Source organism: Apium graveolens, chromosome 2 (assembly GCF_009905375.1).
Source record: "Apium graveolens cultivar Ventura chromosome 2, ASM990537v1, whole genome shotgun sequence".
In the NCBI taxonomy this organism is placed as follows: domain Eukaryota; kingdom Viridiplantae; phylum Streptophyta; class Magnoliopsida; order Apiales; family Apiaceae; genus Apium; species Apium graveolens.
In genome coordinates this window covers 234,255,214-234,282,296 of record NC_133648.1, presented here as the reverse complement: position 1 = coordinate 234,282,296, position 27,083 = coordinate 234,255,214, and positions in this window count along the sequence as shown.

The window sequence follows — 27,083 nt, the reverse complement described above, 5'->3', positions numbered from 1 at the left end:
CCAAGTGAATACATAAGTGAATAAATAAATGTATCAAGACCATAAAACTAACCATGTAAGCCATGCAAATCAATTAACCTAAGATGCAATTAGAGAATAACATGCAAATAGTAAGGTGATTAGGGCTGAGCATCCGGTCGGTTCGGTCCGGTTATCGAATAGTCGTTTTTTCTTGCACCGAACCGGACCGAACAGACTGAAATTTTTTTAAAAAGAAAATTGCATTAAAAATTAAATCACAAATTATGAAATTTAAAATATATATAAAATAATATGATATGTAGAGTACTAATAGTCTATAAATACAATGACAAATAAAAAATTATGATTATAATTTTTAACATATATGTAATATGTATATAATATGAAATTATAGTATTTACGATTTGGTTTATTCGGTCTACTCGGTCCGGACCGAAATATTTGTTAAAGTAACTGAACCGAACCGAATTTTAATTCGATCTTTTCAGTCCGTACCGAATAGACCGAACTTTTGAAAAAATTAGGACCGAACCGAACCGTGTTTTGATTTTGGTTCGGTTTTACTCGGCCCTAAAGGTGATGTAGTGAATAGTGAGAAACATGTAAGTAGTAGTACTTGACTAGGTTATAAACTTTGACAAAGGCCATGCTGCTTGATTTGTTCAAAGATTACATATCCAAGATATCACACAAAATCAACCACACTCATCTAAGAAGTAAGAAACCAATAAACAACTCTATCCCCCTTGCAAAGCTTCCATTCGGCTTTTACTAGTAAACCAAGAAACCAAAATCCAAAGCTCCACTTCTAGCCATGGATAAATGTTATAATTAATTTCCAAGCTTCCTAATCATCAAACTAAGGTAAGATAAATCTCTCATAGCATTTCCTCGAGGTTTTCTTGGTTAAATAAAATGATAAAAGTGATGATGGATAGTGTCAAATTGTGACTTTTAGTGTTTTCTTGAATTTCTTGGAAAGATCTAGGTTTCTTAAGCACACCGAGGACTCACCAAGCATCATCCATAAAGAAGAGAACCTCCCAAGCTACCAATAAAGGTATATACCTTCATCCAAACTTTGTTTAAGCTTTAAGTTTCAAGAAAAGTAAGGATCTTGGATGTAAGTAGGGCTGTCAAACGGATATTTCGGATACGAATATGCTTATATCCGTTTTCCGATCTGAATCCAAAAATTCATATCTATATCCGTATCCGAATCCAGTAATATTTAAAGAATAATATCCTAAACCGGATCTGACGGATACCATTCGAATATAGATAATATCCGGATCTGAATCCGATTTTCAATCAGATTTTTTATTTTTATATTAAAAATTCAAAATAAAAATAAAAATGTTATTCCCAAACAATTTACAAAGAATTACAGAAGGGTGGTTGAATGTAATTCTGGCTACTTTTTCAATTTTAAAAACTGTTCTACTATAAATATATAATAGTGTTTGATTTAGCTAAAGTGCGGAATGAAAGTATTGAAGAAATCAAACAAAAAGTAATCAAATATAAGTATTTAAAAACTTTCTGGTGGATTGAACTTTTCCACCAGAGATATATATTGATATGAGAACTCTGTGATGCAAAGTTTGCACAAAGCTGCATACAAGTTGAACTTAGAAGAACAGAGAAATTCTTTACAAATATGGCTTTATCTATTTCTCTGGTAATTCCTTTCTCACTCCCTTATAGTTCTACTTGCTACACTTGGTTTATATATCACCAAGTTACATGATAAAAGACAAACAAATAAGACAAAATGTTTCTGGTCTAATTTTATTCTTCTTCATTTCTCAATCCAGCATCTTTGAATATCTTCAAGTTAGCATAGAAATGGAAATGCTTCTTTGTTCTCTAAACCTGTAAATAGGTTTCCACATTCCATTTGCATACAATCAACGTATGTGACTGTCAAGTCACTATCAACTACTCTTTTGAATTTGTTCATCCGTTGGAACTCAGTTAGATCATCCGTTGAGAATCTGGTTGATCATCCTTGAGAGTCTGGTTGATCATCCGTTGAGAGTCTGGTTGATCATCCATTGAGACTTTAGTTGAACATCCGTTGAAACTTTAGTTGATCATCCGTTGAAGCCTTTTGGAACATCCGTTGAGACTGTCTTCATAACAGTTGACTCTATTTCATTTATATACATGATTACAAGGCATCTAATATTTACAATTAACCAACCTATCTTGCATATCAATCTAGTAGTCAACATGACTTAAAACATTCTAGAACATCTAGTTCTCTAAGGCATTACAATATGCAGAAATGTGCTTCTAAACTTCTTAATAAATAAGCTACCCTTTTAACGGATATTGAAGTGATCATTCGTTAAAAGCTTCAAAATCACTAAATTAAAATCTACTAAGTGTTTTGTTTAACTTATCATCAAGTACATAACATATTCCTAATAATCTCCCCCAATTTATGTCTACCGGAATTGTAGCCATAAATTAATAGAAACTTGATGATAACAAAACACTCTATGAATACAGACTGAATTATAGTAGATAAAATTTACAAGTGCTGAAATTTATTGAAAATCTTACAGAGGAAGGTTTATAGAGAATCACAAGTCATTTTCAAGGTGCTCCTCTAGACTAAGCAAATTTAGCTTATTTCCTTGTCTGTCTAAACTTCTTTCCCAATTTCACATTGTTTTCTTCAATTTGGTGTTAGAGTTGCCTATAGAATTCAGATTCATCTTCATTTGCCTGATCCAGTATTTCTTGCATCTCCATGAGAGTTTCATTGTTTGAAATTTTTAGCTGATCTTCCATCCTAAAGAATCTTCTGGTGCATTTTTCATCCTTGAACTCCATCAACCAGTAAGGCCTCAAATGCACTCTACTTCCCGTGTATGGAATTGTAAGGACCGTTGGGAGTGCATTTGGTCCTCTCCAACTATTCCTTATCTCCTCAATTTTTTAAGAACCATTTTCTTGGCAACAATGTTGAATCGAAAATTCTTCTTTATTGAGGAGAAAATCTTTACCAAAACAGAATAGCCTTCACTGAGAATCCTGTGAAGAGGCCAAGTCATCTCTTTTTCACCCTTGTACCTAAAGACTAATCTTTATGGGAGATGTTTGTACGCATAAATAGCTATAACTTCTTCTAGCTCATCCAGATAAAGATTTATGTCTGAGAATTCTTTGATGTCACAAATGAAGAGTTGATCTCCCTTGTTGAAAGTTGGTTTGGGTTTGGCCAATGACTTGGATTGAAGTCTGACATGCTTGACTTTATTGATTGCTCTTTTCTTTATCTTCTTTGGCTTGGATAGTTGGATATGATTGGAATATTTAGATCAGGAAGGGGTAGGCTATCCAAATCTATAGGTTCATCCTTGGGAATTATGGGTTCATTATGGAAATTCATATCAGGATTAACCTTAAATTCAGCCTCCTTCAATGTAGGTTTGGCTGGTTGACTTGAGGTAGTAGATTGGTTTGGCATATATTCATCCTTATCTTCATCAAAATCCAGCTTCCTTTTTGGTTTGAGCTTGTATCTCATTTTCTTAATCTACTTTAGTTCCACTTGTTTTTCTTCAATATGAGTCTCAACTGTCACAGTGGGCAATACATGCTTCTTGGCTTGGTTCTTGGCATCCAAAGCAGCTTGCTTTTGTTGTTGTTTGAGCCTCACCTTTTCTTCTTTCTTAGCCTCTGCAAACTGGGATGTCCAGCCACCACAGAGATTAATTTTCCATTCCTGTAGATTTTAGCAATTCTTTTCTTTAGCACTGAATCTCTGGGATCTTTGAAGAAAGCTGTTAGGAATATGTTGTGTACTTGATGATAACTTGAACAAAACACTATGTAGATTTTAGTTAAGTGATGTTGTAGCTTTCAACGGATGATCATTTCAACATCCGTTGAAAGAGTAGTTTATGTAACAATAAGATTAGTAGCACATTTTTGCATACTTAAATAGCTTAGCGAACTAGATATTGTAGAATGTTTAAGTCATGTAGACTACTAGATTGATATGCAAGTTAGGTTGATTAATTGTAAATATTAGATGCCTTGTAATCTTGTATAAATGAAATGGAGTTAACTGCCAAGAAGACAGTCTCAACGGATGATTTAAAAAGCTTCAACAGATGATCAACTTAAGTCTCGACGGATAATTGTTAGGGCGAAAACACGCGCTAATATTCACGCAAGTATACGCGTTCGCAAGTAGTATAAGATATAAATCAGATTCGTTCCCACATAGACTGGTTTAGGTTAAGTTCAATTTATGCACCTATGCAACAATGTATGGTTATCGCTCAATGCTAAGACAAATAACAAATTGGGTTTTGATTAAACTAAGAGATTATACTAAATAACATTAACTAAGAGAATTGAGGTTAAATTACTATATATGACAAACATGGGATCCTAACTTCATTACTACTTCATTCAATAGCCTTATTGTTCTTAACCTTAGCATGTGATTGTGATGACACTAATCAGATAACACGAAACTGATAACCGCCAACTTTCGTTGCACGAGTACCATTCTACCAGACATCCACAAAAGAGATAGAAGCTGAATAGGCACCAATTATATTGAGACCCTATATGTCTATAGAATTTGACAATATAACGGTTTAAGCATAAGTTATCTATCTTGATTACATAGGACAAGTAAAACGGTTAGAGTCACCCACTAATCATGCATAACAAATACATGAACCTATGCTAGCATGGCAAATTCTAAACCTCTATATTCACTATCGCTTCAATATAGATTAACACGCTATCTTATATGTTAGCTACACACATAAGACGAATAAGCACAACCAATACTAGGATATCAATCAATCACCACACACCAAGATATCAAAACAATTAACTATTGAAATCCATAAGTAAATCCGCTAGAACCCCATGATAACGATTAGCCCATAATTGAACTCATCGTCACCATGGGTTCCAATGAAAGCATGGTATAAAATAAGGTCTTAATAAACTGAATAATAATTAAAGTACGAATAAACGAGATCTAGGTTCAACAAGAATGAAAACGAGCATCCAAAGTTACAACTAATTCAAAGAATCACAAGTTAAAAACAAGATCTTCTTTTTTGGAGTTGTTCTGTGCTTCTAGGTCTTCTCCTTGGTATCCCAATCTTCCCGGATGATGAAAACCCTTTTTTTTAAGTATATATACGCCCCTAGTAGACCTGGACCCTTAAAATCGTCAAATTCCTCTCAAAAAGGCTTTTTAAGCGAAATCAGCGACCAGCCGCGCCCTGAGCGGCCGCTCAGCTCTCCTGAACGGCCGCTCAGCAACTGACTGGGAAAATTTCTGATGAATCTTGTTTTGACCATAACTTGAGTTCTACTGGTCAGAATTAGGCGATTCAATTGCCCACGCGAAGCTAACGAGATTCTCTACAACCTAAATTTTCATCATATTTCCTTTAAAAGCTCTTTTCTTCATTTAACTGATACCTGAAATGCAATAACACAGAAACACATCAAAATACCAGCAACTTGAGTCCAAAACACCAATTTAAGCTTGTAATAAAGAATTCCAAGTGGATATAAAATCCACTTATCAATAACCAAACAAAGTTTCAACCCAGAGTTTGAATGGATGATCAATCTGAGTTTCAACGGATGATCAATCTGAGTTTCAACGGATGATCAAATTCAAAAGAGCAGTTGATAGTGACTTGACCGTCACATGCATTGATTGTATGCAAATGGAATGTGGCAGCTTATTTGCAGGGTTTAGAGAATAAAGAAGCATTTCTATTTTCATGCTAAACTGAAGATATTCAAAGATGCTGGAAAGAGCAGTGAAGTAGCATAAAATTAGAGTAGAAACATGTATCTTGGTGATATATAAACCAAGTGAAGCAAGTTGAATGTATGGAAGTTAGTAAGCAATTACCAGAGAAATAGATAAGGCAAAATCTGTAAAGAATTTCTCTGTTCTTGAAGTTCAACTTGTAAACAGCTGTGTGCAAACATTGCATCACCGAGATCTCATATTAATATATATCTCTGGTGGAAAAGTTCAATCCACCAGAAAGTTTTTAAGTACTTATATTCAAATACTTTGTGTTTTGATTTCTATACTACTTTCATTCCGCACCATTGCTAAATCAAACACAACTATATATATTTTTAGAAGAACTGTTCTTAAAATTGAAAAGAATCTAGAATTACATTCAACCCCCCTTCTAAAATTCTTGTTTAGATTGTTTGGGAATAACAATTGGTATCAGAGCAAGCTCTTGGAGAACAAAGAGTTTAAAGATCACAACAACTAACAAGATGAGCAGAAAAGATGTTGGAGTAAATATTCCATTTCTGGACAAAGACAACTATCACCATTGGAAGGTGAAGATGCACCTGCATCTCCTATCTCAAGATGAAGCATATGTGGACTGTATTGAGAAATGTTCACATGTCCCTATGAGAGATGCTACAGGAAATGAAGCATCTGTCCCAAAGCCTAGAGCAGAATGGTCTGATCCAGATATTGAACAAGTTTATAAGGATAAGAAGGCCATGAACATTTTGTTTAATGGTGTTGATGGTGACAAGTTTGATAACATCATTAGCTGCAAAACTGCCAAGGAGGTATGAGCACAATACAAGTTATTTGTGATGGAAATGAGCAGGTAAGGAAAAACAAAATGCAACTCTTGATTCAACAATATGAGCATTTCCATAGTGAAGAAAGTGAGTCACTCACTGACTTTTTCAGTAGATTTCAAAAACTACTGAATGCTCTAAAGTTGCATGGAAGGGTCTATCAAACAAAGGACTCAAACCTCAAATTCCTTAGATCTCTGCCAAAGGAATGGAAGCCTATGAGAGTCTCATTAAGAAATTCTCAGGATTACAAGGAGTTCACCTTGGATAGACTGTATGGGATTCTAAAGACCTATGAGCTTGAAATAGAGCAAGATGAGAAGCTGGAGAAAGGAAGAAAGAAAGTTCCATTGCATTAGTTGTTGAGTAAGGAAATGAGAAGGAGATAAAGGTTGAAGCTGTTGAATCTGCACCAAACCCTAGAGTTTGTGAAGGCAAGGGAAAAGGGCTAGTAGCTGAACATGAAGACAATCTTAGGCAAGATGACATGGATGACATAGATGAGCATCTTGCTTTTCTATCTAGGATATTTTCCAAGCTCAAATTCAAGAAGAATTTTGGAGCAGCCTAGCCAAACAGAAACATGGTTGATAAGCCTAAATTCAAATGTTTCAAGTGTGGCTTGGAAGGTCATTTTGCAAGTGATGCAGAAAGTTTAATTATGGTAAAAAGAAGTTTGAGCCTATTGATTATTAACAGAAATACTTTGAGTTGCTCAAATAAAAGAAAAGGGCTTTCATCACACATGAAAATGACTGGGCTGCAGAAGGATTAGAAGAGGATGACGATACAAGCTATATCAATCTAGAACTTATGGCCAAATCAGATGAAACAGGGGTCAGTTCATCAAGTAATCAGGTAATCACCACTAATCTAGCACATTTATCTAAAGCTGAGTGTAATGATGCCATAAATGACATGTCTACTGAATTATATCATCTGCGTGTTATACTCCAGTCTCTCACGAAAGAAAACACTAAACTTAAAGAGAAAAATCTGTTTTTAAGTGAAAGAAACATTGTGTTAGAAACTCAATTTGTTGAGTTTGAAAAACTGAAAATAGAGTGCAAGATTGCAAAAGATGAATTGACTGAATCCTTAAAGAAAATGGATATCTTAAGAAAGCAGCTTGAACGAGAACAGGAAGTAATTAAGGCATGGAAATCATCTAGAGATGTGCATGCTCAAATTACTAAAGTTCAAGGTATAGAATCCTTCTGTGATGAAGCCGGGAAAAAGAGTTAGGAGAAACTTGCTTCCAATTTGGTCGAAGGACTTTCAGCAGATATGGATTCGATGAAGGATGAATGTTATCCGTCGAAAGTCCAAAAGGATTATCCGTCGAAAGACTGGGAAACACATCCGTTGAGTGAAAGAAATCCAGTTAGCAAAGCCAAATTAACCAAGTTAAATGAGAAAATGGATTAGTTTCTAAGAACTTTATTGTTAGATATATTTGATAATGTCATGACTAATGTGATTTATGTTTAGTTTACAGATCTTACTTAAACAGGACAAATCAGTACTTAACTGAAATCAGCACTCATACTGAAGTCAGAACTTAAGTTGTCAGTACTTAAGGGTCAGGAGATATTTATCAGAAGATAATATCAGGACTTAAAGGAAACGTTCAGATAAGGAAGACAGTTGATTTACAGGAAGAGAAGATCGAGACAAACATAAAAAGAGATATGCATGAAGAAGGAATTCTATGAAGAATAGAATACTTGGAAGAAAAGATATCTGATTGATATATTTTAGGAAGCAAAATTATATTCCATATCAATTAGCGATTATCTTGTAACTGTGTAGTATATAAATACAGACATAGGGTTTACACTATAAGTGTTATCATTAATCAAGAAGATTATTCATTGTAACCCTAACAGCTCTCGTGATATTTGTTCATCACTGAGAGAGGACAGTTCCATACTGTAATAGAGTTTATTGTTTTGAATAAAGTTTGTTTTCTGTTACTTGAGTTATTAAAGTTCGATTTGATTGTACTATACACTGTATTCACCCCCTCTACAGTGTGTGTGACCTAACAAGTGGTATCAGAGCCTATCTGTTAACACACAAACGGTTTAAGATCCAAAAACAATCATGTCCGAAGTAGAAACTCCAACTAAGCCCACCAAAACCAAAGAACCTCTAAAGACACAAATTCAAAGCCGATATGAGACTATTAGAGTTCCCATATTGAGACCATCTGAATATCCCATATGGAAGGTGAGGATGACCATGTTTATGGAAGCTACATATCCAGAATATCTTGATAGAATCAATGAAGGGCCTCACAAACCAACCAAGCTCGCAATTGCAGTTGCAGGTGAAGCAGCAAAGTCAGTACCAAAGGAAAAGAGTGACTACACTGCTGAAGATATCGAATCAATTTCTAAGGATGCTAAGGTACGACACTTACTGCATAGTGCTATTGATAATGTAATGTCAAACAAGGTAATAAACTGCAAGACTGCAAAGGAGATATGGGATGCCTTGGAAACAAGATGTCAGGGAACTGATACGATTAAGAAGAACAGGAAGACAATACTCACTCAAGAGTATGAACATTTTGACTCAAAGGCTAATGAGTCATTGACTGATTTATATGATAGATTTGTCAAACTCTTGAACGATTTATCACTGGTTGATAAGGAGTATGATCTTGAAGATTCAAACCTTACCTGTTGGCTCTTCCTGAAATCTGGGATTTGAAGGCAACAACAATAAGAGACAACTATAATCTTGATGAAATTTATGGAATGCTAAAGACTCATGAACTTTAGATGGAACAAAGAAGCAAGAGGAAAGGAGGAAAGTCAAGGACAGTTGCTCTTAAGGCTGAAGAAGAATCCCCCAAGGTAGCTACCTCAAGGAAAGGCAAGAGTAAAGCTCTCTTCACAAAGTCTGATACTGAGTCATCAAGTTCCTGAAAGTGATGATGACTCAGAATCTGAAAGCTTGCCTGAGACGGATGCTGATGAAGAGATAATGAAGCTGTGTGCTCTTATGGTGAAAGGAATCACAAAGATTGCATACAGGAAGTTCAGGAAGGGAAATACGTTTTCCAGGAAAGGCGCAAGTTCTGATAAGAAGAATTTCAGAAAATCTGAGGGCAGAGGAGGAAAGTCTGACAGAGGAGATTATACAAATGTCAAATGCTACAACTGTGGTGAGAAAGGCCACATATCTCCTGATTGCAAGAAAGTGAAGAGTGACAAAGGCAAGGCTCTTGTCACAAAGAACAAAAGCTGGACAGACACCTCAGATTTTGAAAGTGAGGAAAATTATGCCTTGATGGCAAATGCTGATATGGCAAGTGCTGAAAGCAGTTCTGAAGCTGCTGAGTTAAAGGTACCTCAAACTACTTATGCCTTTCATACTGATGATATTAATGAGTTGAGAAGATATCTTAAAACCATGTTCATTAGCTATAGAGATCAAACTTTAACATGTGAAAGATTAACTTCTGAAAATCTTGTTTGCAAAAAGAGGAATGATTATTTAGAAAAAGAGTTAGTCATGTTCCATCAAACTCAGAAAGATAGAGATGATGCTTTCTATGTTAGAGATGAAGTGCTTAAAATGAATGAATCTCTAAAAGCTGAGTTAGAAAAGGAAAGAGAGATTATCAGGACTTGGACTAACTCTGGCAGAACAACTCAGAATTTGTTAAGTAGTGAAAACTGGAAAGAGGGCTTAGGTTATGGAGGGGATAAGAATGATAAAGGAATTGTAGATATTAAGCCTATAATTGTTAAAAAAAAGCCAAAGTTAAAACCTGTTAAGTTTGTAGCTGTAAAGTCTGATATTGAGAAATCAGAAGTTAAAAAGGAATTAACTTCTGACAAACTAAAATAGGAAAAGACAACTGAAGTAAACGTAGGCTTAATGACAAAGAAGCAGCTTAAGCATAAGCTGAAAGTTGTTAAGAATGCAAACAAGGTAAAATCACCTTGGAAAATAGGAATGGAAAGGAAGGTGTGAATAAAAGCAATGATTATAAGCCTGTTCCTGATGCTCCTAGAAAAATATGTCGTAATTGTGGAAGTTCTAACCATCTGGCTTCTTTTTGCAGGAAGAATAAAAACATAAACTCCTTACCTTCAAAGTCAGGAATTAAGAGTCAGTCTGTTAGATATAAGCCACAAAATCCTTATTTTCATTGTGGTAGTTTATGGCATTCCATTTATACTTGTAAGGAATATCATAGTCTATACTATGATTATTATCAAATAAAACCTTCTTTAAAGAAAGTTAGCATTGTTCCTTCTAGTGTAAGTTTTGATTCAAAGTCTGATAGTGTAAATTTTGATAAGAAAAATGTTAACATAAACTCTGATGCTAAATCCGCTGCAAATGTTAACAAACTTAATAAGGCCAAAGGATCCAAGCAAATCTGGGTCCTTAAAACTAATCATTAGTGGTCTTTGTGATTGCAGGGCAACATGAAAAACATCCTAGTTCTGGACAGTGGATGTTCAGGACATATGACTGGAAATAAAGCCCTGCTATCAGACTTTGTGGAGAAGGTTGGTCCAAGTGTTTCTTATGGAGATGGCAACATTGGAAAAACATTGGGATATGGCAATATCAATCTTGGGAATGTCATCATTAAAGAAGTAGCTCTGGTCTCAGGACTTAAACACAATCTGCTGAGTGTCAGTCAAATCTGTGACAGAGGTTATCATGTGGATTTCTTTGAAGAACACTGTGAAGTTGTAAGTAAATCTATAGGCAAAGTTGTTCTGAAAGGATACAGGCGTGGTAACATTTATGAAGCCAAGCTTTCAACAAGTACTGATGGTTCTGCAATCTGTCTGATTAGTAGAGCATCAATTGAAGAAAGCTGGAATTGGCACAAGAAACTCTCTCATTTAAATTTCAACAATATAAATGAACTAGTCAAGAAAGATCTTGTGAGAGGACTGCCAAAGTCAGTATTTGCTCCTGATGGCCTTTGTGATTCTTGTCAGAAGGCTAAACAAAGGAAATCCTCATTCAAGAGCAAGACTGAATCATCAATTCTTGAGCCTTATCACCTTCTACATGTTGATCTATTTGGTCCAGTAAATGTCATGTCTATTGCAAAGAAGAAATATGCTATGGTCATAGTGGATGAGTTCACCAGATACACATGGGTGTATTTCTTGCACACAAAAAGTGAAACTGCATCTATCTTGATTGATCATGTCAGGAAACTGGATAAATTGGTCAAAGATTCTGTGAAAATAATAAGGAGTGATAATGGTACTGAGTTCAAGAATTTGATAATGGAAGAGTTCTGTAAAAACCATGGAATCAAGCAGGAGTTTTCTGCTCCTGGAACTCCACAGCAAAATGGAGTTGTTGAAAGAAAGAATAGAACTCTCAATGAAGCTGCACGTACAATGCTTGATGAAGCAAAGCTTCCAACCTATTTCTGGGCTGAAGCTGTGCAGACTGCTTGTTTTACTCAGAATGCAACACTCATTAACAAGCAAGGAAAGACACCATATGAGATGGTGAAGAATAAGAAGCCAAATCTGAAGTATTTTCACGTATTTGGATGCAAGTGTTTTGTTCTTATGACTCATCCTGAACAGCTATCCAAATTTGATCTAAAAGCTGATGAAGGAATCTTTGTTAGATATCCACTTTCCACAAAAGCCTTCAGAGTCTATAACTTGAGAACAAGTGTGGTCATGGAATCTATCAATGTCTCTTTTGATGATAAGAAGATTACTGGACTTGAAGATTTTATTGATCATGATCAGCTGAGATTTGAAAATGAAGATTTAAATTCTGATACTGAAAATCCAGACAGTCTAAATCCTGATACTGCAAACTCTGATGGATTAAACTCTGATGTTATTGAAACTGTGGTGACTACGCCAAAGAAAGATGCACCTATGTAGGGGGAGCATACTCAAGATATAACCACATCTCAAGAAGCATCAGAACATTCATCTGGTTCTTCAAGTTCTGATTCGTCAAGTTCTGATAAGCCAAGTTCTGATAGTTCTGAAAACTTAAATTCTGAAGGATCCAACTCAGAGAGCATAGTTTCAGGGGGAGCATCAGAAAATATTGATGAAGATAGCATGGATCATGGGGGAGCATCCAGTTCTAGAGAAAACTTTCCATCTGCAAGGAAGTGGACTAAATCACATACACCTGACTTAATTATTGGAAATCCTGATGCAGGTGTCAGAACTAGAACAGCTACTTCAAGTGAATGTCTTTATAATTCTTTTCTTTCTCAGACTGAACCAAAGAAAGTGGAAGAAGCTCTTCAAGATACTGATTGGGTGCAAGCAATGCAGGAAGAGTTAAATGAATTTGAAAGAAACAAAGTCTGGACCCTAGTGCCAAGACCAAAGAACAGATCTGTTGTTGGTACAAAGTGGGTATTCAGAAACAAAACTGATAGTGATGGCATAATTACAAGGAATAAGGCAAGGTTGGTTGCAAAAGGATATTCTCAACAGGAGGGAATTGACTATGATGAAACATTTGCACCAGTTGCTAGATTGGAAGCCATAAGGATATTTTTGGCTTAAGCTGCTCACAAAAAGTTTACTGTCTTTCAAATGGATGTGAAAAGTGCTTTTCTCAATGGAGAATTGGAGGAGGAAGTATATTTTGAACAACCTCCAGGGTTTGTAGATCCCAAATATCCTAATCATGTCTACAGGCTTGATAAAGCACTTTATGGCCTTAAGCAAGCTCTAAGAGGATGGTATGAGATTTTAGCTCAGTTTGTTCTGGAAAGTGGATTTAACAGAGGAACAATAGACAAAACACTGTTCTACCTCAACCATGGAAAAAACTTACTTCTGGTTCAGATATATGTTGATGATATCATCTTTGGTTCTACAAATGACAGACTTTGCAAGAAGTTTGCCAAACTGATGCAGTCAAGATATTAAATGAGTATGATAGGGGAACTTAGCTATTTTCTGGGCCTTCAAGTCAAGCAGAATGCAGAAGGCACTTTTATTTGTCAAACCAAGTACACCAGAAATTTGCTGAAGAAATTTGGAATGCAAGATTGTTTAAGTGCATCCACTCCCATGGCCACTGCAACAAAATTGGATAAGGATACTGGTAAATCAGTAGATATTACTGATTACAGAGGTATGATTGGCTCTCTACTCTATCTCACTGCTAGTAGACCTGATATCATGTATGCTACCTGTCTTTGTGCAAGATTTCAAGCAGATCCAAGAGAACCTCACTTAACAGCTGTGAAAAGAATTTTCAAATATCTTAAGGGAACAACTGATCTGGGATTGTGGTATTCCAGAGAATCAGATTTTAAACTAAAAGGTTACTCGGATGCAGATTTTGCAGGTTGCAAAATTGACAGGAAAAGTACAAGTGGAAGCTGCCAATTTCTTGGAGGCAGATTGGTTTCTTGGTTTTGCAAGAAACAAAAGTCAATCTCCACATCAACTGCAGAAGCAGAATACATTGCTGCAGGAAGCTGTAGTGCACAGATTCTTTGGATGAAGAATCAGTTACTGGATTATGGGTTAACATATTTTAAAATCCCTATTTACTGTGATAATCAAAGTGCTATTGCTATGACAGGTAATCCAGTTCAACACTCAATGACAAAGCACATCAGCATTAGGTACTACTTCATAAGGGAACATGTGGATGAAGGTACAGTGGAATTGCACTTTGTTCCAACAGATCAACAACTAGCAGATATCTTCACAAAACCACTGTGTGAAGCTACTTTTACAAGATTGGTAAATGAACTTGGAATGGTTTCAGGTTCTTTCTCTAAATCTGCTTAGTTTTGATTCTGATGCATCAGACTTTATGATCAGTATTTACAGAAATTACTCTCCTTGTGTATTCAGTGCTTAATTGAAAATTGCTTAAGTAGTGATTATTGTCTGATGTGAATTTCTAAACTCTGATAGTGATATGACTATTTATGTGACTATTAAATCCTATGAGGATAACTGTGCTAGATGCTGACCTAGTAGTCTTTAACATACTAAAGATCCCATGTTAGAAGTAATAATTTATGTGGAAATCTATTGACACAAGCAAACTCTGATATTGAGCTTAGTTCAGTTTACTTTGTCTATCTTATTACTAAGTCAAAAACTAGAATCATGCTTCTCATCTGTTAAGTTCTGATGATAGTAAATCTGATGGATGTACTAAGTGCTGATAAACCTCACTCATCAAAAGAAAAAGTAAAAGAAAGTGAATAAAATCAGGTACTCCTTTGAGATCTAGAGTAAAAATGTGGAAGGGATGACCCAAGTGCATTGCTGGTATTAAGTAATATGCATCAGAAAAGCAAATAATTATTTTTCTTGGTGACTTTTCACACTCTATAATTATTGGAGAAATACTCTGATAAAGGCATAAATTCTGATAAGCAGTCGTGACCCACTTACACTGAGAAGCCACTGTAAAATGAAATTTCAAAAGATGCATAAAATAAGCACAAAACAGTTGAGGTGGACTCATGCATGAACTCATTCAATAGTAGGCTTCAGAATAATGACAAATTTTTAGTAAAGTTCTTAGTTATGCCTTCTTTCTAAGATGTACTGAAGTGAATGAGACTTTACTCTGTCTGATATTTTGCTTCATACACACACTTACACTCCATATGAATGATGAAAATTACTGTGGCGTTCAATGTTGTTTTAGATGAACAGTTTATGTGTCAGATTGCATAAATTCTGAGGACAGGTTCTGATGGAAGTTCTGATGATTAAGTTCTGAAGAACCGAAATCAGAATTTGTATGAAGAATCACAGAGATAGGAATTCATTTTTCGAGTTAAGAAATCATGTTCTGATGACTTTTAAGTTCTGATATAAGTCTAAGTTCTGATATTAAATTCTGATCCTTTACTTGGCTTATTTGTGGTTACAATTTGAAACAGTCTCCTTTTCAATCAGAATATGTTTGGGTGGAATATTAACAGTCAATCTAATTAGGGTTAGTAGAACACGTACATGCACAATATTTTTTTACTTGTTTGTTGTGCGCATTAAACCCTGTTTTACTTTTCCAATGACTGTTTTTCTTCTTCCAAGTCTAGGGAGACGAGGTAGAATTATTTCTACCTGTCAGCATTAAATTTCCTTGCGTCTCCTGGCATTCTCTTGCCTATATAAACCAACACCTCAAATCAGCCTACACATCATTTCTTTTCTCACATACTCACTCTTCTTTCCTTCATACCAAATAAAATGGTCAACTATAATATGTTTTTGAACTATGAGACCTTCAACATGAAGCTGAGCTGTGAAGACTGGCATCAGAATGGCACGTAACTGTCATTCCTGATGAGATTTGGGACTCGGTTCCCCAGGAGGTTCTCACACACCTCCTGTTCTTTTACATGGACTACCATCGCCATCTGGAGCGATTGGAAGAAGAAAGGCTGGAAGCTCTCCGCCAACAAGAGCGAATCATTCGACTCGCTATTCTTTTTATAGAGAGTCGGAAGAAGAAATAATTTATTTTTCTTCTTCATGTTTTTCTTCATCGTCAGCTTTGTACGGCTTCTTAGCCAAGGACAAAAGCTGTTGATATTAGGTTTAGAAGCTTAGGACAGTCTTGTAATACTCTGATGTAAATTCAATTTCATGAATGTATTCTCTTAATATATTAATGGAATTTCTTATTTTTGCAAGATTCTGTCTCTGAGATGTTTGTAATTTTATTGCACTGTCAAATCCTGATATGTCCATATTCTGCTGACCATTTTAATTATTGATTTAAATTAAGTTATGATTTTAAAGTATCAGTACTTGTTTACTTGCTTTATTTTGGTCATTCTCACACTCGAAATTTATACAGAATATTGGTTTTGCAGTGAAAATAATTGAATAAGTGGGAACAGTTTAAAGTTTGAATTAAAACTGACTTACCTCAATTAATGGGATTACTGGGTAAGTGGAACGGTTTTTCCTTGAAAAACTGCATGTGATAAGTAATGATTACTGTTTTCCCGTGCCCATTAACTATTCATTATTGCTGCATGTCTGACAGGTGTCCAACAGTTATATTTTTTTACCAAGTATAAGTCAGAGAGAGAGAAGATTATACAATCTTTTAATTACTTTTACATTTTATCTCTCTTTCTTTTCTTTTACTCTCTCTCATCTCCTGACGTTGGTTTTTCATACAGACATTTTATCAAACACCTAACAGGCAATCTTAATTTTCAATTTTTCTTATGGCACCTAAGGATTTGATCATTGATGGAGCTAAGTTCGTTCCAAATAACTATGCTGCAATTCTCATTCATGATGAAGCTCCGTCTGAGTTGCATTTTGTGCAAGATCTTCTTGCACACAGTGAAATTGGGTATGCATTGACCCAACCTTCAGTCTTTTTAAGCCAACAAGTTCTGACGTTTTGGCGGACTGGGCATTTTGATAATGGTGGTGCTAATGGTACTCCCAGCATTGTTTTTGAAGTGGATGATTCTGAACATGTGGTAACTTCTGGTACAATTTGCAAGGCCTTACATTTACCAGAAGGCTGTATTTTCTCAACACCGGAGGAATCAGCTCTACAAGAGGTAATGGTCAGTTTGGGGTATGAGAGGAGTTTGGCTAAGCTTGGACAGTTGAAACGGGCACATATCAGAAAGGAATGGAGCTTCTTCTTCGACTGCATCACTAAAGACTTCGGGAATAAATGTTCCAACTTTGATGCCATTCCAATAATGAGTCAGCACATCGGGTATGCTATTATTAACCAAACTCATTTTGATTTTGCAAGTGCTGTGATAGGTTTTATTGGGGATAGGATGACAGAGGATAGGAATGTTGTCTGCTTTGCTAGATTCTGTCAGCTTATATATAATTCCTGTTGTGCTGATGAACCCCAACCTACCACTGACTTATATCCACCTTTCAAAATTGCAAAACGAGCCTTTAATGACTTGGTAAATGCTGATCTTAAGAAAACGGTGGTTAGACCTTTACAGATTCCACAGTCTGTAAAATAGATCTTGGTAAATGATGATCCTCAAACCTATAGTTCTGTTTATCCTGATGTCCAACCCACCACCACATCCCAAACACCACAGCAACCATCAGAACATACCACTCATACATCTATACCTCAACCCTCTCTCAGAACATATCTCAAAACATATCTCACACCTTCACAGACAACTCAACCTTCATCCTTAGCACCTACTGTGAAGCCTTCATCTTCCAAGCCCAAGAGGACAAAGACTGTTCCTCAGACACCACAGAAGAGAAGGAGGATTGTTCTGAGAGATGAGTCTGATAGTGAGGAACAGGTTTCTGCATCAGAACCTGTTGTTACAGAAGTTGAGAAGGTTTCTTCTCAGAAGGATTCTGGAATTGGGGGATCTAAGCTTCTCAAAAGGCTTAGAAGAATGACTTCTGCTGAACCTCCCAAGGAATCCCCATCTTCAAAGAGATACAAGAAACAGAGAGCTAAAAGGCCAGCTTCAGATGATGAGGAAGCAGCAGCTAAGGAAGGAGATCAGGAATCTCTGATCTCAAAAGAACCAGAATTTGCTGAAGCTACTGTATCTCCTTCTTCATTGTCTCAAACTCAGGAAGCTGCTACAGACAAGGCAAACACACCATCTGTGTCTCCTGTACATGAAACTGTATCTCCTGTAGACCCAGGCACAAGTGCTGAAATTGATATTCAAAACCTGGTTGTGCCTGAGGTTCTCTACTTTGAAGCTCCAAAAGCAATTAATTAAACAACAACACCTGTTACTGATGCTACTCAAACTCCAGAATTGTCTACTATACCTTCTCTGCATCTAGATGTTGATGATCAGACTATAGGTGAGCATCAGGATATGGCTGTTGATCAGAACTTGGAAACAGATCAGCACTTAGAGGATGATGCTGAAGCCTCTATTGCTTCTCATACTGTTGTTTTATCAGAAGATGCTGATTCTGTAAGTTCTGATGCTGTAAATGCTGATGATACTGGTGATGCTGCTTCAAATGCATATGCTGATGAAGCTGGTCCTTCACCTCCACAAACTGTTTCTAAATCTGAACTCGTCAAGTAGTTTGTACGAGGAGAAGCACCAGTACCTTGGAGTGAAACTCCTAGAGGACAGGAGTGGACCAAGGAATGGAACTCAGTTAACTTCGTTCCATTTGAAAAGATTCTTGCTGAGCACTTGGAAAAAGCTGATGAAATGTTAATTAATGATGATTTCAAAACACAGCTTCGAGTCACTGCATTGAGTACTAGATATCTTCAAGGTCTCCATTCAAAAACTCATGTAGAGTTACATAAAATTCAGGAAGAATTGCTCAAGCAAGAAACAGTTAAGAAACTTGAAAAGAAAAGTTTCTTTAAACCTACCTTTGATAGAGTTGCTTACATTGAGAAGACACAAGAGAAGCAACAGTCTCAGATTGATGATATTTTGAAAAATCAAGCTTCTCACCAATCTCAACTCGATGAAATCCAAGCTTCAGTGGAATTGCTTGTCTCTCTTCTCTTACCTGCTAATGCCAAAAAGGGGGAGAAAGTAATTAAGTCCAAATGCAGAACTGATCAGACACTGAAGGGGAAGGATGATGAAAAATATGACCAGGGAAACTCTTTAATGGGTGGAGGTCATGTTCAAGGTAGAAGTTTCTCATCAAGAAGAGCTGAAATTACAAGTCACAGGACAAGTTCTGATGCTGGAAAAAGAATTACTTCTGCTACTGGTAAAAGGATAAGTTCTGATGAACTTTTGGATCTTGATGAAGAATTATCAAGACAGTTATTTCTAAAGGAGAATCCAGGAATGGACTTGGAAAGTCTGATGGAAGAAGAAGCTAGACTTAAGTCAGAAAAAGTCAAATCTAAATCTAAAGCTTCTGTTGGTAAAAAGAAACTTCCAAAAGTTAAAGGCATTGTGATAAAAGAAAGAACAAATCCTGAAGCAATCAAGGCTAAATCACAATTGCAGATAGATCCAAGGTCTAAGGGAAAAGAGAAAATTGGTGAACCTATCAAGGTTTATGTGCCTCTTGTGGATGAAGAAATTACTGTTGAAGATGCTGATCTTGCTCTGACTTTAAGAAAAATTTCTAAGACAACCTCTGACATGGCTCAAGTTGTTCAGAGTAAAGATAGAGTTAGTTCTGATATCTCAAAGAAGCAAGTAACCTCTGACATAGCTCAAGTTAACTTGATATCAGAAGATAAATCAAAGGAAACCTCTGACATTGCTCATGTTAAACCTTCAAAGATACTCCTACCAGGATTTACCAAAGCCAAACATACTCAACCTTTGAAGACTGCTACAAGTGGTTTTGAAGCAAGAGTGGTACTGGAAAGGAACCAAGAGATAAAACTGGATTGGGAAGTGCTGATGAAAGAAGAATACATAACACAACCAATGATCCAACTTCCTTAAGTGAACCAGGTATTGGAGCAACTCCTAAAAGATTGAATCAACTAGAATCTGTACAGATGGTTTACCATACCTACTTGAAAGAACACATCTTGTTGTACTTCATGAGAGATGGTAGGGTTTATCATATAAGGGAAAATGGCGTTCCACTGAAGTATTATGAAGAATTGGAACATGTATTATTCTTACTTCAAGTGAACGACAAAATAACAGAAAGTGCTGCAAACTATTTGAAGAATCAGATTTAGAGATATAAAAGGCTTTATTCTGTTAAGTCTGACAGCACATATCTTCCAAAGTACAGAGATCACAAGGGTGATATTGTTGAGATGAAGCCCAACTCCGCTTAGATTATAACTACCTTTCTGGGTTACAGGGCTGTGGAATTCAATCTTGAGTCTGACAAGGCGTATTTGATCAAACTGGATCAGGACATAAAGAAAGCTAAAATTAATGATCTCAGGGCTGCAATCTTTCAAACTGGTGAAGATTCTGCAGAACTTAAAGATGCTAAAAGGAGGATGATTGATGAACTCAGATATGCTGAGAGATGTTTGTTAAAGAACTATCTCAGAACAACTCCTGACATCAGAGAGATCAGAAGATGAAGCCAAGTCAAGATCTACGACTGCTGAAATTCTGATATGAATACAGACTAAAGTTGTTATCAGAAGTTAAAGTTGGTAAAGCTTTAAGGACTGTAAGTTGTAGTTATCTAGTCAAATTCTCATGCATTTTTACTTAATGTTTTTGACATCATCAAATATGTGTTAACTTGTATATTATGCTAATTTACAAGTTGGGGGAGATTGTTAGATATATTTGCTAATGTCATGACTAATGTGATTTATGTTTAGTTTACAGATCTTACTTAAACAGGACAAATCAGTACTTAACTGAAATCAGCACTTATACTGAAGTCAGAACTTAAGTCGTCAGTACTTAAGGTTCAGGAGATATTTATCAGAAGATAATATCAGGACTTAAAGGAAATGTTCAGATAAGGAAGGCAGCTGATTTACAGGAAGAGAAGATCGAGACAAACATAAGAAGAGATATGCATGAAGAAGGAATTCTATGAAGAATAGAATACTTGGAAGAAAAGATATCTGATTGATATATTTTAGGAAGCATAATTATATTCCATATCAATTAACGATTATCTTGTAACTGTGTAGTACAGACATAGGGTTTACACTATAAGTGTTATCATTAATCGAGAAGATTATTCATTGTAACCCTAGCAGCTCTCGTGATATTTGTTCATCACTGAGAGATGACAGTTCCATACTGTAACAGAGTTTATTGTTTTGAATAAAGTTTGTTTTCTGTTACTTGAGTTATTAAAGTTCGATTTGATTGTACTATACACTGTATTCACCCCCCTCTACAGTGTGTGTGACCTAACATTTATTCCAAGAGAAACAAGTCAAGTGAACAAGAACAAGAGAGTCAATGTAGGACATCTGTCTATCAAGCAATTGAATGACAGATTGGAGAAAATTAAAGTGAAAGCAGAGTCTAAAAAAATAATAGAAATGGGAAGAAGAAATTAACAAACATAACAACTACACACCTGATAAATATGCACCAAGAAAAATATGTGTTAAGTGTGGTAGTGTTAATCATTTGTCTGTTAATTGCAAACTTGGTATGCCTGTTCTCATGTCAACACCACCTTCATTTCCCAGTATGCCTACAATGCCTGTAAATGTCATGCCTGCACAAAATTTGAATGCACAGTTTTCTAGTATGCCATTTGCACAAAATCCTTACTATGCTGCATTTAGTATGCCACAAATGACATTTAGCATGCCATACTGGAATAACATGTTTACACAAAATATGCCTTTCTATGTTAACCAGCCTGGGCATGATAATTCTGTAATGATGAATAGTTTTAAGGGTTCTACTCAACTGACTAAGTATGAACTTCAAATGCCTAAGTCAAATGAGGAAAAGCCTAAGAAACCTAAGAAAAAGGCTAACAAAACAAGACCCAAGGAAACTTGGGATATCAAAATCAACTTGATTTTATTTTATTGTGTGTAGGCAAACAAAAAGAATCTTTGGTATTTGGATAGTGGGTGCTCAAGGCACATGACTGGAGATTCTACCCTGCTCACTAAGTTCAACAAGAGAGATGGCCCAAGTATTACTTTTGGAGATGACAACAAGGGTTATACTGTGGGATATGGCTTGATTTCAAAAGACAATATCATCATTGAGGAAGTTTCCCTGGTGGATGGACTCAAGCACAATTTGTTGAGTATCAACCAACTTTGTGATAAGGGCAACTCAGTGTTAGGAATATGTTGTGAACTTGATGATAAGTTGAACAAAATACCTTAATAGATTTAACTTAGTGTTTTTGTAGCTCTCGATGAATGTTCTACAATAGTCCCAATGGATGAACTTTATAGTCCCGACATATGACCTTTGAACATCCATCGAGAGTGTAGCTTATTTAATAATAAGTCTTGTAGCACATATCTGCAAACAACAATGTATTAGTTGAGTAGATGTTGTAGGATTCTTTAAGTCATGTTGACTACTAGATTGATGTGCATAATAGGTTGGCTAATTGGAATATAAAAGATGTCTTGTAATTCTGTATAAGTGAAATAGAGTCAAGTGGCAGAAAGGCTCCCGACGGATGATCTATAAAGGCTCCTGACATATAATCAACAATACGATGGATGACCAATATAGTCCCGACGGATGATCATATTCAAAAGAGTAGTTGACAGTGACAACACAGTCACATGCGTCGGGTGTTTGCAAATGGAATGTGGCAGCCTAATTGCAGTATTTAGAGAACAAAAAAGCATTACTATTTCCAAGTAATTATGAAGATATTCAAAGATGTTGGATAGTGTAATGAAGTAGAATGAAATTAGACTAGAAACAATTTTTGTTTTACTTGTTTGTCTTTTTATCATGTAACTTAGTAGTATATAAACCAAGTGTAGCAAGTAGAACAATGAGACTAAGAAAGTAAACATTATTTTCAGAGAGATAGAAAAGGCTGTATCTGTTAATCATCTATTTGTAATTCTGCAAGTTCACTTGTAAGCAGCTGTGTGCTATTCAAGCATCACAGGGTTCTCATCTTAATATATATATCCCTGGTGGATAAATTCAAATCCACCAGAAAGTTTTAAAGCCTTGTGTTTTATTTATTTGTGTTTGATTTTCATATCTTTATCATTCCAAAACATAGAAAAATCTCCACAGTTATATTATTAAGTAAGAACAGTTTTAAAATTAGAAAAAGAAACCAGAATTACATTCAACCCCCCTTTTGTAATTCTTGTTACATTGTTTGGGAATAACAATTCGTATCAGAGCAAGCTCTTGAAGAACAAATAGTTTAAAGATCACAACAACTAACAAGATGAACATAAAAGATGTTGGAGTAAAGATTCCATTTATGGAAAAAGAAAACTATCACCATTGGAAGGTGAAGATGCACCTGCATCTCCTATCTCAAGATGAAGCATATGTGGACTGCATTAAGAAAGGTCCACATATCCCTATGAGAGCTGCTACAGGAAATGAAACATCAGTCCCAAAGCCACAAGCAGAATGGTCAGATCCAGATAAAGAACAAGTTCAAAAGGATAAGAAGGCCATGAACATTTTATTTAATGGTGTTGACAGTGACATGTTTGACAACATCATAAATTGCAAAACTGCTAAGGATGTCTGGGACATAATTCAAGTTATATGTGATGGAACTGAGCAGGTAAGGGAAAAAATACAACTCTTGGTTCAGCAATATGAGCATTTTGACAGTGAAGAAGGTGAGTCACTCACTGACATTTTCAGTAGATTCCAAAAACTACTAAATGCTCTAAAACTGCATAGAAGGGTCTATCAAACAAAAGACTCAAACCTCAAATTTCTTAGATCTCTGCCAAAGGAATGGAAGCCAATGATAGTCTCATTAAGAAATTCTCAAGATTACAATGAGTTCACCTTGGAAAGACTGTATGGAATCCTAAAAACCTATGAGCTTGAAATAGAGCAAGATGAGAAGATGGAGAAAGAAAGAAAGAAGGGAGGGTCCATTGCATTAGTTGCTGAGCAAGAAAAGGAGAAGGAGATAAAAGTTGAAGTTGTTGAATCTGCACAAAACTTTCGAGTTTGTGAAGGCGAAGGAAATGGACTAGTAGCTGAACATGAAGACCAGCTTAGTCAAGATGACATGGATGACATAGATGAGCATCTTGCTTTTCTATCCAGGAGATTTGCCAAGCTCAAATTTAAGAAGAATTTTGGAGCATACAAGTCAAACAGAAACATGGTTGATAAGTCCAAATTCAAATATTTCAAGTGTGGCTTGGCAGGTCATTTTGCTAGTGAGTGTAGAAAGCTTGATTCTGGTAAAAAGAAGTTTGAGCCTGTTAATTATAAGCAGAAATAATTTGAATTGCTCAAGCAAACGGAAAAGGCTTTCATTACACAAGAAAATGACTGGGCTGCAGATAGATTGGAAGAGGATGAAGATACAAGCTATGTTAATCTAGCACTTATGGCCAAATTAAATGAAACAGAAACAAGTTCATCAAGCAACCGGGTAATCATTACCAACCTAGCTCATTTATCTAAAGCTAAGTGTAATGATGCCACAAATGACATGTCTACTAAATTATATCACCTGCGTGTTACACTCAAATCTCTCACTAAAGAAAACAATAAAATTAAAGAGAACAATGTGTTTTTAAGTGAAAGAAACAATGTGCTAGAAACTCAATTTCTTGAGTTTGAGAAATTGAAAATAGAATGCAAGATTGCTAAGGATGAACTAACTGAATCCTTAAAGAAAGAAGAGATTTTAAGAAAGCAACTTGAACGAGAACATGAAGTAATTAAGGCATGGAAATCATCTAGAGATGTTCATGCTCAAATTACTAAAGTTCAAGGTTGTGACCAACAAGAAAAACAACAAAGTGGTTCTCACTGGAGTGAAAAAAGGGAATGTGTATTTAGCTGACTTCAACTCATCAAATGCAGAATCAGTCACTTGTCTATTTAGCAAGGCAAGTCAAGATGAAAGTTGGCTATGACAAAAGAAGCTGTCCCACCTTAAATTCAAGACTATGAATGAGCTAGTCAGGAAAGATTTGGTAAGAGGTATTCCTCAAGTGGAATTCTCAAAGGATGGGTTGTGTGATGCCTCTCAGAAATGAAATCAGATCAAGGCATCATTCAGAAAGAAGCTTGATTCAACAATTGAAGAACCTTTGCAACTATTACACATGGATTTATTTGGACCATTCAATATATTATCCATCTCAAGGAAAAGATACTGCCTAGTAATTGTGGATGATTTCTCAAAGTTCTCTTGGACATATTTTCTAAAATTCAAAGATGAAGCTAGTGAAATCATCATCAATCACATAAGGCAAGTTAACAATCATCCTGATTTCAGAGTAAGAAGGATCATGAGAGACAATGGAACCGAGTTCAAGAATTCTGTGATGAGATTATTTTGTGAAGAAAATGGGATCATGCATGAGTTTTCTGTAGCTAGAACTTCACAACAAAATGGAGTGGTGGAAAGAAAGAACATGTCTCTTATTGAAGCTGCAAGAACAATGTTGGAAGAATCAAAGTTACCAACATACTTTTGGGCTGAAGCTACAAACACTGCATGCTACACTCAGAATATTTCTTTGGTGAATCAAGCCAAATACATGAAACCCTACCAATTGTTCAAGAAAAGGAAGCTAACATTAAACTATCTACATGTCTTTGGATGTAAATGCCATATCTTGAGGAATCAAACTGATCAACATGGAAAGTTAAAAGCCAAATCAGATGAAGGAATTTTTGTTGGATATGCTGTTGGAAAAGCATATAGAGTCTACAATCTGAGAACCAACATTGTTATGGAATCTGTACATGTTATGTTTGATGATAAAAAGATTGAAGGACTACAAGATGGAGATTTCCATGAAAGCCTCAAATTTTAAAATGTTGATATGATTTGTGAAGACAGTGATGAGTAAAGTGATCAAGAACAAATATCTAAGGACAATGTTGAAAAGTCTACAACTAATGAAGCACATAATTCAACATCCGTCGAAAGACAAAGTGCATCATTCGTTGAAAGACAATCTGCATCATCCGTCAAAAAATAAAGAACAACATCCGTTGATCCATCAATAGGAGTTGGAAGTCAAGTTAAATCACAATCATAAAGAGCCCCAACTTCAAGTCAAAGATCCATAAACTTAGGGGGAGTTTCTGACAATTAAAACTCTGTCACACATCAAGATAACAATGAGGCCTCTTCATCTAGAGCTAATATACCAGAACAGAGAAAATGGACTAGAGATCACCCTTTTGAACTAATCATTAGTAATGTATCTTCAAGAGTACAAACAAGAAAAACATCTCAAGAAGATTGTCCTAATATCAGCTTTCTATCTCAGGAAGAACCTAAAAAGGTAGAGGAAGCTCTGTTGGATCCTGACTGGGTTTTAGCTATGCAGGAGGAGCTAAATTAATTGAAAGGAATAAAGTTTGGAAGCTAGTACCCAAGCCTAAAGGAAAGAATTCTATTGACACCAAGTAGGTATTCAGAAACAAGATGGATGAAAATGGCATAGTTGTCAGGAATAAAGCTAGATTGGTTGCTAAGGGCTATTGTCAACAAGAAGGAATTGATTTTGATGAAACTTTTGCTCATGTTGCAAGACTTGAAGTCATCAGAATTTTCTTAGCCTATGCAGCCCATGCCAATTTCAAGGTCTATTAAATAGATGTCAAAAATGCCTTTCTAAATGGAGATTTGGACGAGGAAGTCTATGTCAGTCAACTTCCTAGTTTTGAAGACCCAATTTTCCAGAATATGTCTACTATCTTTTGAAAGCACTTTATGGATTAAAGCAAGCATCTAGAGCCTGGTATGACACTTTGTCAAAGTTTCTCTTAGAAAATCATTTCACAAGAGGTACTGTTGACAAAATATTATTCTTTAGAAATGTTAATGGTTCTAGTATACTTGTCCAAATTTATGTAGATGATATTATATCTGGCTCTACAGATGAAAGACTTTTTAAAAAGTTTG